Source organism: Orbicella faveolata, unplaced genomic scaffold (assembly GCF_042242905.1).
Source record: "Orbicella faveolata isolate gen_17 unplaced genomic scaffold, um_ofav_v1 contig_50, whole genome shotgun sequence".
Taxonomy (NCBI): domain Eukaryota; kingdom Metazoa; phylum Cnidaria; class Anthozoa; order Scleractinia; family Merulinidae; genus Orbicella; species Orbicella faveolata.
The window spans coordinates 220,490-229,196 of record NW_028301581.1 but is presented as its reverse complement, the minus strand read 5'-3'; the positions used below and the strand labels follow the sequence as shown (position 1 = coordinate 229,196).

At 39.0% G+C, this 8,707-nt stretch overlaps 1 long non-coding RNA gene across 1 annotated transcript; it reads right to left on the bottom strand.

The window, feature by feature from the left end:
• Positions 1 to 216: 216 nt before the first annotated feature.
• LOC149095484 (uncharacterized) lies at positions 217 to 4,940 on the bottom strand. The gene is made up of 2 exons (XR_016204827.1): positions 4,612 to 4,940; positions 217 to 2,155 (listed from the first exon to the last, which is right to left on the bottom strand). It is a non-coding gene; the product is annotated as an uncharacterized LOC149095484 (long non-coding RNA).
• Between the last annotated feature and the right edge of the window lie 3,767 nt (positions 4,941 to 8,707).

Genomic DNA, 8,707 nt, shown 5'->3' with positions numbered 1-8,707 from the left:
AGGGAGCCTGTAAATAACCTGTAAATTGAAAAAGGGAGCCTGCAAATAACCTGTAAATTGAAAAGGGGAGCCTGTAAATAACATGTAAATCAAAAAAGGGAGCCTGGAAATAACCTGGAAATGTAAAAAGGGAGCCTGGAAATAACATGTAAATCGAAAAAGGGAGGCAGAAACCCTGTACGATAAATAACTTGTAAATAATAACTTGAAGAAAAATACATGAAATGTACTGTTTTATTGTAATCAAATCTGTTGACCTTAATTATAATAGTAGAAAACATGCAAATTTATACAGAATCAGAAATTTATTGCAATCAGAACAAACTCAGTAAAATTCAAATAGTTTTTATATGCCATGAATAAGGTTTACAATGTACACATTGCAACAAATAAAACATGTTTTCTTTTCTTTCTATCCATAACAAGACGACTTAAATGTAATTTTGTGCATGGCCAAAATATTTTAAAATATCATGACTGAGCTCCTTTAACCGAATTCAAGCACTGTTCAAGAAGACTACTAAAATTCAAGACCTTTTCAAGATTGTGCAAAACCATGTCATATTCAACTCTATTTAATTCATAAATAGTAAAATGATTAAGAACTATACTGTTGTCAGCTACAACGAGTGAAAATTTTGCAATTTAGGCATATTACTAAATTAAAATTGTTTGCAAATGGATACCTGTCTTAAATATATACTACATTCACAAAGTCAAATGTAACATAATGATAATACCTTTGTCATAAAATGAATGAATAAACTGTTTTTTTCTTACTAAGTAATTAATGTAGGATTAAATTAGCCTTAATAATTATTATGAAAAATGTGGGAGGCACGATGGCCTCGTAGTTACATGTAGTGAGCTCAACTCCTGATCGAGCGGTCTGGGTTCAAGCCCTAGGCAGGTACATTCTGTTGTGTTGCTGGGCAACACACATTACTCTCAGTGCCTCTCCACCCAGGTGTATAAGTGGGTACCAGCGAATTTAATGGTGGGGTAACCCTGCAATGGACTGGCATCTCATCCAGGGGAAGTAGAAATAGTCCTAGTCGCTTCCTGCTACAGAAAGCGGGATAAGCTCCAGCCTGTTGGGCCACGTGGCTCATATGCAGACTTTACCTTTACCTTATTATGAAAATTACTGCAATGTAAGTGTGAAATATTGATCAACTTTTTTCATAGAGTGAATTGTTCTTTTGAAATAACAGAAAATAGGGAGAAAAAACATTTACCACAAGATAGAGATTGACATTTTAAATTCATCATAAAAACATTCATGCCAAAGGAATACTACATTGCATAACATAAAACAAGGCTTCTGACATCTTTTAGGCTATGTTTACAAAGTCACAGTTTCCTTCTTTTTCCAAAACTGTACAGAATCCAAACAGGACAAACATTTTGGACCCCTGACAAAACATTCACTGTAAACAATGTTCAAAATTTTACTTTTTCTTTTTGTGATAAAAAAAAACTGTACTGTAAAAAAAAAATTCATAGGGACCTGTTGAAATTGAAAGGTCTATCTAGTACCATAGTTCCCATAACACATCATAAGTTAATAAATTATTGTTCTGGTACTACATGTATGTAAACATAGCCGTTGCTTTTTATGATGAAATCTTATAGCTGCTGTATTGAACAATAAGTATCAACCTAGCAATCTAAGATATTCAAATTTAATGCTAATTCACTAACACAGGTACAGTGTAGGTGATACTTCAAAGCATTGAAAATAATGTTTAAAGTGGTTGAATTTATGCCAGAAAGTGTTGAAGGTCACCATGTTAGACTGTAATGCACCAGGGGCCCATTTCTCGAAGGTCCCAAAAAGTTTTCGCACCCAGAAAGCCATACCAAAATCTGAAATCTTATGCTTACAGAGCTGTTTTATTCGCTTATTCTCAATATGAACAGAGGTTTCCTTCACACAAGAAGTTTCAGACATATACAGCTCTTAGTTTTTAGACACAGCTCAATTAAAGATGGCTTTATGGGCCCAAAAAGTTTCCAGGGCCTTCAAGAAATGGACCTCGGACCCCTTATAGAGTCATAGGTACTGTAGACTTCTCAGTGGCTGATTTTTTCCTGATCAAGCATCAATGCCAAGGAGTATGCATGTATTGACAACTCTCAATTTTACTTCATCCTACAAGTAACATAAAACATTTCGTTAAATAAGATAAGTTATGTCTGAGTATGAATCAGCAAATTCTGTGTATGATATCAATCAGCGAATTTTACACTGGAGTTATTATTTTGTTTCTTATCATTCCAATTTATCCTGTGACATTTGAAATCGGACTGTAGCCGGTCATGTTAACCGGCCAAAGTAATTTTAGCTCGGTCACGTCTCATTTCTGACTGGTCAAGATATTTACGAAAAAATCAAGTACACGTAATGTGAGCTAAATTAAACCCACAAATATAGTTTGTTTGTTCCAGTCACTGCTAGACCGTTTAAAGATTGGCTTACTATTTTTCTGAACAGATTTAACCCCAGTCGCTCGAATGGCATTCCTATCGATCTTGAACGCATGACAAACAGCAAGCGAATGGTCTGTAGCCGTTCGAACAGATACATGTATGCATTGGTGTATGTTTTCATTAGAGGTCATGATAAATAAGAGATAAAAACTCTCAGATTTACAGTTGGGGATTTGATTGTTTATTCAAGAATGAACAACGTGACCGTCTCAACATGACATGACTGGTCAACATGACCGGTGAGTGAAGTTTTTGGCCGGTCAAGTCACCATTCTGGCCAGACATTGCCCGTTGACTGGCCATTATTTTGAGCCCTGAATATTCATCAATCAAACAGATCATACATCTACATCTGTAGCTACTGTGTGACAAAAAATTTGCATCTCTGATTGGAAGGCACTGAATGTCAGAGGATGTAGAAGAACTAAACTCAAAATCCATGGCAGTAACTATTCGATGTTCACTATCTCCTACATTGTAATAATCATGGACAATAAATCAAACTCCTATCAAACAATGTTTAAATAATAAGTCAAGTTATTTGCAGGCACAATTTGATTGTTTCTTACGTGCACTTATGCTCTATTGGTGGACAAAGGTACAGATGATGTCATAAAAGTTTGTTTTTGTTTCTTTGTTATGTATTACGAAGCAGACAGATTCTATGTTGTTGTGCATCTGTTCAGTAATAGATCACAGAAGACATCAAAATGTGGTAAAAACATCAGTGACACACACCTGAAAAATTCACAGATTCTGTGACACACTCTAGTAATGGCTTATGTGACTATTTTTTGTTTTTACCACATTTTGATGTTATCTGTGATCTACTCAAGGCAGGAAAAAACCCAGGTCTGATTTCCTCAGCCAAGTAAATTTTGCTCTTGGGCAAGCGAAAATAGAAGTTCAGTGGCCCAGTGGGCAAGTGAAATTACAATGTAGCGTCAGTAGTCTTGTGAGTCTGACTAAAAATGCCAGCTTGATAAATGATAATTTCCAGTCATTCCATTTCAAACCTTAACACCTAAAGATTAGTTAATTATTAGGTTGAAAGCAAGAATTAGTTTGGAATCCGAGTGTACTTCATTCGCATTTGTCCTCTGATTTCCTTACTGGCCACCACACTGGCAACTAATATTTAAGTGGGGCAAGTGAAAACTGAAATTGACTGGCCCACTGGGCAAGTGACTTACAATTTTTTTTCCTGCCCTGCTACAGATGCATGAACAGATGCATGACACATGAAACCTACATGTATTTGGTATGAGCCCAATTTCGTACAAGTAAAATGTACAGCTGTGACAGGGCTCTAAAGTGCTCTCTGGTCATCCCAGGGTAAGGTAATCGATTGAAATTGATCCATAAATTGATATAAATCAATAAATTGAAATTAATGTAAGTGTTATCAGTGCTATCAATCAATTGAAAGAAATTCGTACTCACATGCTAGAAAAGTTTCAAGTTATCAGTTTGATTTTACCAAATTTATCAGTCATTAGTCATCCAAGACAAGTAGATTTTCCTGCCTGGGCAAGTTACTCTTCCTTTTTTTCAAGTCCTGTGTAGTTTTCACGACAGTTTGAGGTACATGTATACCTCTTCATAAAGTATCATAGTGTTTTTTTTTGTGAAAGAAAATACCACAACATTTAACTCGCTACAGTATCAGCACCAGTGGGTGCAATGTCCATGTACAGTTGTGTATAACAGCATATTGTAACTTGCATGTAGGTACAACTGTAGACACTTGAGTAACTTCAGAATACTTACTCTAGCATAAGAGAAATTTCTCTGCTGAAGATGGCACATTACATTTTAGCTTACTAGCATTCACATCAGAGGGCAACATAACCTTACAAGAGCATGCATCAGAAAGAATCATGAGGTGCATATAAGCCAATAACAAATGTCGCATGCTCATGCTCAGTTATCGAGAACAGATAATAACAGATAATAAAGCTCTTTATGTACGGCAGGTAAACATCACCAAAGTCGATTCCACAAGCAATGTAACTTCTCCTTGATAATGACACATTCACAACCAAAGGCAAAACGAAATGTATACGTATCTTGACGTTACTTTACTCTGCTCGTTCAATTTATGCAAAACTTGCTTACCTGTTGTTTTTGTTGCCTGTAATCGCTATCTTCAGCTTCTGGGTAACGGTAAACTTTGCCTTGAAACCGTGCACGGTGACGAAGCGAAGGTAGAGTGGATTTTGGCCCGCTAAAACAGAGCTCGAGTTCGATGCAAGTTCCAACGAACTGCCAAACATGGCGGGAGAACCGAAAGAACCTGGTACCTAACATGAAGACCGCTGATTCCTGCTTGTTGGAGATCGGGCAATCACAAGGCTGGTATGCTCTTATAAAGGGACTGGGATAACAGTGATGGCAATGAAAGTACAAAACGGTAGAAATCACCAAAACAAAACAAAACAAAACAAAACAAAAAACAAAGAAACAGTGAATATGCAAGGGCAGACTTAGTTGTATTAATCTTACTTGTAGAATGTGCATGTTTCGGAATATTTAACGCTCTAAATCGATGATATTTCGTTCATTCTCAGCGGTTCAGGGGCACAACTGTGACCTCGAACTTTCGCGATATGAGAAGTTTAATGTTTGTTGTTTTCGGATTGTTAAAAATGTCATTTTGGGTACCGAAAAAAAGTCAGCTATCATTTTCGGAAAGGCGATAAGACCTAACGTTTTCGGGAAATGGACAAAAAAGCCCTAATAAGTTCGAGAATACTCAAGCTCCTCTAGAATAACCGAACAGATAAATTTTTCTGCGCAACCTAAAATTAACCTACAGAGCTTTGAAAGTACACCAGATAGCCTAAAACAGCGTTGAAAAGCATTCGAGAGGAAACGGTCGTTGGGTGTTCCTTATGGTTCCCTGCCTAACCTAACTCCGCGTCAGTTCAAACTCGGTCACCAGGGCTCTTTCCGTCTTGAACTCACACAACACGTGACGCTTTCATGGTCCTTCATGAATAAATACGTACGTGTCCGAGAATTAATTTTTCTCTTTTCTAGAGACGTAAGCTTGGGACGCCTGCATGTGCAGTAACAATTCTAGTTTTATTTTGTCGTTGTGGATGCGCGGAAAGTTCACAAGAAGACAGCTTCGTTAGTGCGGTGTCGCACCCGTGCAACTTCTAGGTTTTCCATTTACATGGTTTTCACGTGTTTCTTACAGGCTCCCTTTCTTTCATTTACATTGTTTTTACATGTTTCTTACAGGCCCCCTTTTTTCATTTACATGCTTTTTACATGTTTCTTACAGGCCCCCTTTTTTCATTTACATGGTTTTTACATGTTTCTTACAGGCCCCCTTTTTTCATTTACATGGTTTTTACATGTTTCTTACAGGCCCCCTTTTTTCATTTACATGGTTTTTACAGGGTTACAAACATAACATTTCCAGACGTTTTACAGCATTCGCTTGAATTATTTACACGTTCCTCACATGGTTTAGCAAAGCAATTTACATGTTTTTTACAAAGCCAGATACTGTAAAAGTGCGTAAAATATTTTACAAGTTTTTACATGTTCTTCAAATGATCATTGTCGACAAAGACAATGTAAATCACTATTTACAGAACATTTACATGCTGTACTAAAAGCTGTAAATTTCCTGTAATTTTATTTTACAAAACCCTAACATGTAAATTGTAATTTACAAAGAATGTAAATCAAGATTTACATACTGTAAATTACAATTGACATGTCCATGTAAATTTTCAACTTTTCCAGTGAATATAGCCCCACTTCATTTTAAGACTGAAAGAGTAGCCGAGACCGCTTTGCGCACATCCCGATCTTGAGCAACCTTGGCTCGATTTCCTTTCGATTTGCTATATTTCGGCATAAAAGCTCGAAACCGAGGAAAGATCGTTTTACCTGTGTCCATTTCTCTGCAAATTAAACCAAGGCCATCAAGAGTTAATTTAGAGTCCCTGGGTTTAAAAAATATCCTTCAAGTTTCGGGAAATCGAGCCTAAGTTGGTCAAAATGACGACGCGCGTAAGGCTATCTCCGCTACTCTTTCAGTCTTAAAATAAAGTGAGGCGTTATGTCGGGCTAAAAGCTCGAAACCGAGCATGCGATCCTTTTGCCTGTGTCCATTTCTCTGCTAACCAAGGCCATCAGGACTTAGTTTAGAGTCCCTGGGACTAGAAAATATCCCCCAATTTCCGGAAAAACGAGCCAAAGTTGGTCAAGATCACGACGCGCATAAGGCGGTCTGGGCAACTCCTTAAGTCTTAAAATAAAGTGGGGCTATATTTCGGCCGTAAAGCTCAAAACCGAGCGTGCCATCGTTTTACCTGTGTCCATTTCTCTGCAAACCAAGGCTATCAGGAGTTAGTTTACAGTCCCCGGGACTGGGAGATATTTTCCAAACTAACTCCTGATGGCCTTGGTTTGCAGAGAAATGGACACAGGTAAAATGCTCGCACGCTCGGTTTCAAGCTTTTAGGCCGAAATATAGCCCAACTTTATTTTAAGACTGAAAGAATAGGCGAGACCGCTTTGCGCGCATCGTGATCTTGACCAACTTTGGCTTAATTTCCATGAACTTGGGGGATATGTTCCACTCCCGGGGACTCTAAGCTTACTCCTGATGGCCTTGGTTTGAAGAGAAATGAACACAGGTAAGAGTATCGGGGGCTCGAATTCGAGCATTTAGGCCAAAATATAGCCCAACTTCATTTTAAGCCTGAAAGAGTAGCCGAGACCGCCTTACGTGCATCGTGATCTTGACCAACTTTGACTTGATTTTCCGGAACTTAGGGAATATTTTCCAGTCCCGGGTATTCTAAACTAACTCCTGATGGCCTTGGTTTGCAGAGAAATGGACACAGGTAAAACGATCGCACGCTCGGTTTTAAGCTTTTAGGTGGAAGTATAGCACAAGTTCATTTTAAGACTGAAAGAGTAGCCTAGACCGCCTTACGATCATTGTGATCTTGACCAACTTTGGCTCGATTTCCCGGAACTTCGGGGATATTTTCCAATCCCGGGAACTCTAAACTAACTCCTGATGGCCTTGGTTTCCAGAGTACTGGACACAGGTAAATTAATCGCACGCTTGGTTTCGAGCTTGTAGGCCAAAATATAGCCCCACTTCATTTTAAGACTGAAAGAGTAGCTGAGACCGCCTTACGCGCATCGTGATCTTGACCAACTTCGGCTCGATTTCCCGGAACTTGGGGATTATTTTCCAGTCCCAGGAACTCTAAACTAACTCCTGATGGCCTTAGTTTGCAGAGAAATGGACACAGGGAAAACCATCGCACGCTCGGTTTCAAAGCTTAAGCCGAAATATAGCCCCACTTCATTTTTAGACTAAAACAGTAGCCAAGACCGCCTTGCGCGCATCGTGATCTTGACCAAATTTGGCTGGATTTCCCGTAAATTGGAGGTTATTTTCCAGTTTCGGGGACTCTAATTTTTTGATGGCCTTGGTTTACTGAGAAATGGACACATGTAAGACAATCGCACGCTCGGTTTCGAGCTTTGAGGCGGAAAGATAGCCCAACTTCATTTTAAGACTGATAGAGTAGCCGAGACCGCCTTGCGCGCATTGTAAACTTGACCAACTTTGGCTCGATTTCCCGGAACTTGGGATATATTTTCCAGTCTCGGGGACTCTAAACTAACTCCTGATAGCCTTGGTTTGCAGAGAAATGGACACAGGTAAAACGATCGCACGCTCGGTTTCGAGGTTTTAGGCCGAAATATAGCCCCACTTCATTTTAACACTGAAAGAGTAGCCGTGACTGCCTTACGGGCATCGTGACCTTGACCAACTATGGCTCGATTTCCCGGAACTTGGGGGATACTTTTCAGACCCGGAGACTCTAAACTAACTCCTGACGACATTGGTTTGCAGAGAAATGGACACAGGTAAAACGATGGTACTCTTGGTTTCGAGCTTTTAGGCCGAAATATAACCCCACTTCATTTTAAGACTGAAAGAGTAGGCGAGACCGCTTTACGCGCATCGTGATCTTGACCAACTTTGGCTCGATTTGCCGGAACTTGGGGCAAAATTTTCCTGTTCTAGGGCTTCTAAACTAACTTCTGATGGTCTTGGTTTGCAGAGAAATGGACACAGCTAAAACGATCGCACGCTTGCTTTTAGGCCGGAAAATAGGCCCACTTCATTTTAAGACTGAAAGAGTAGCCAAAAAAGCGTTGCGCG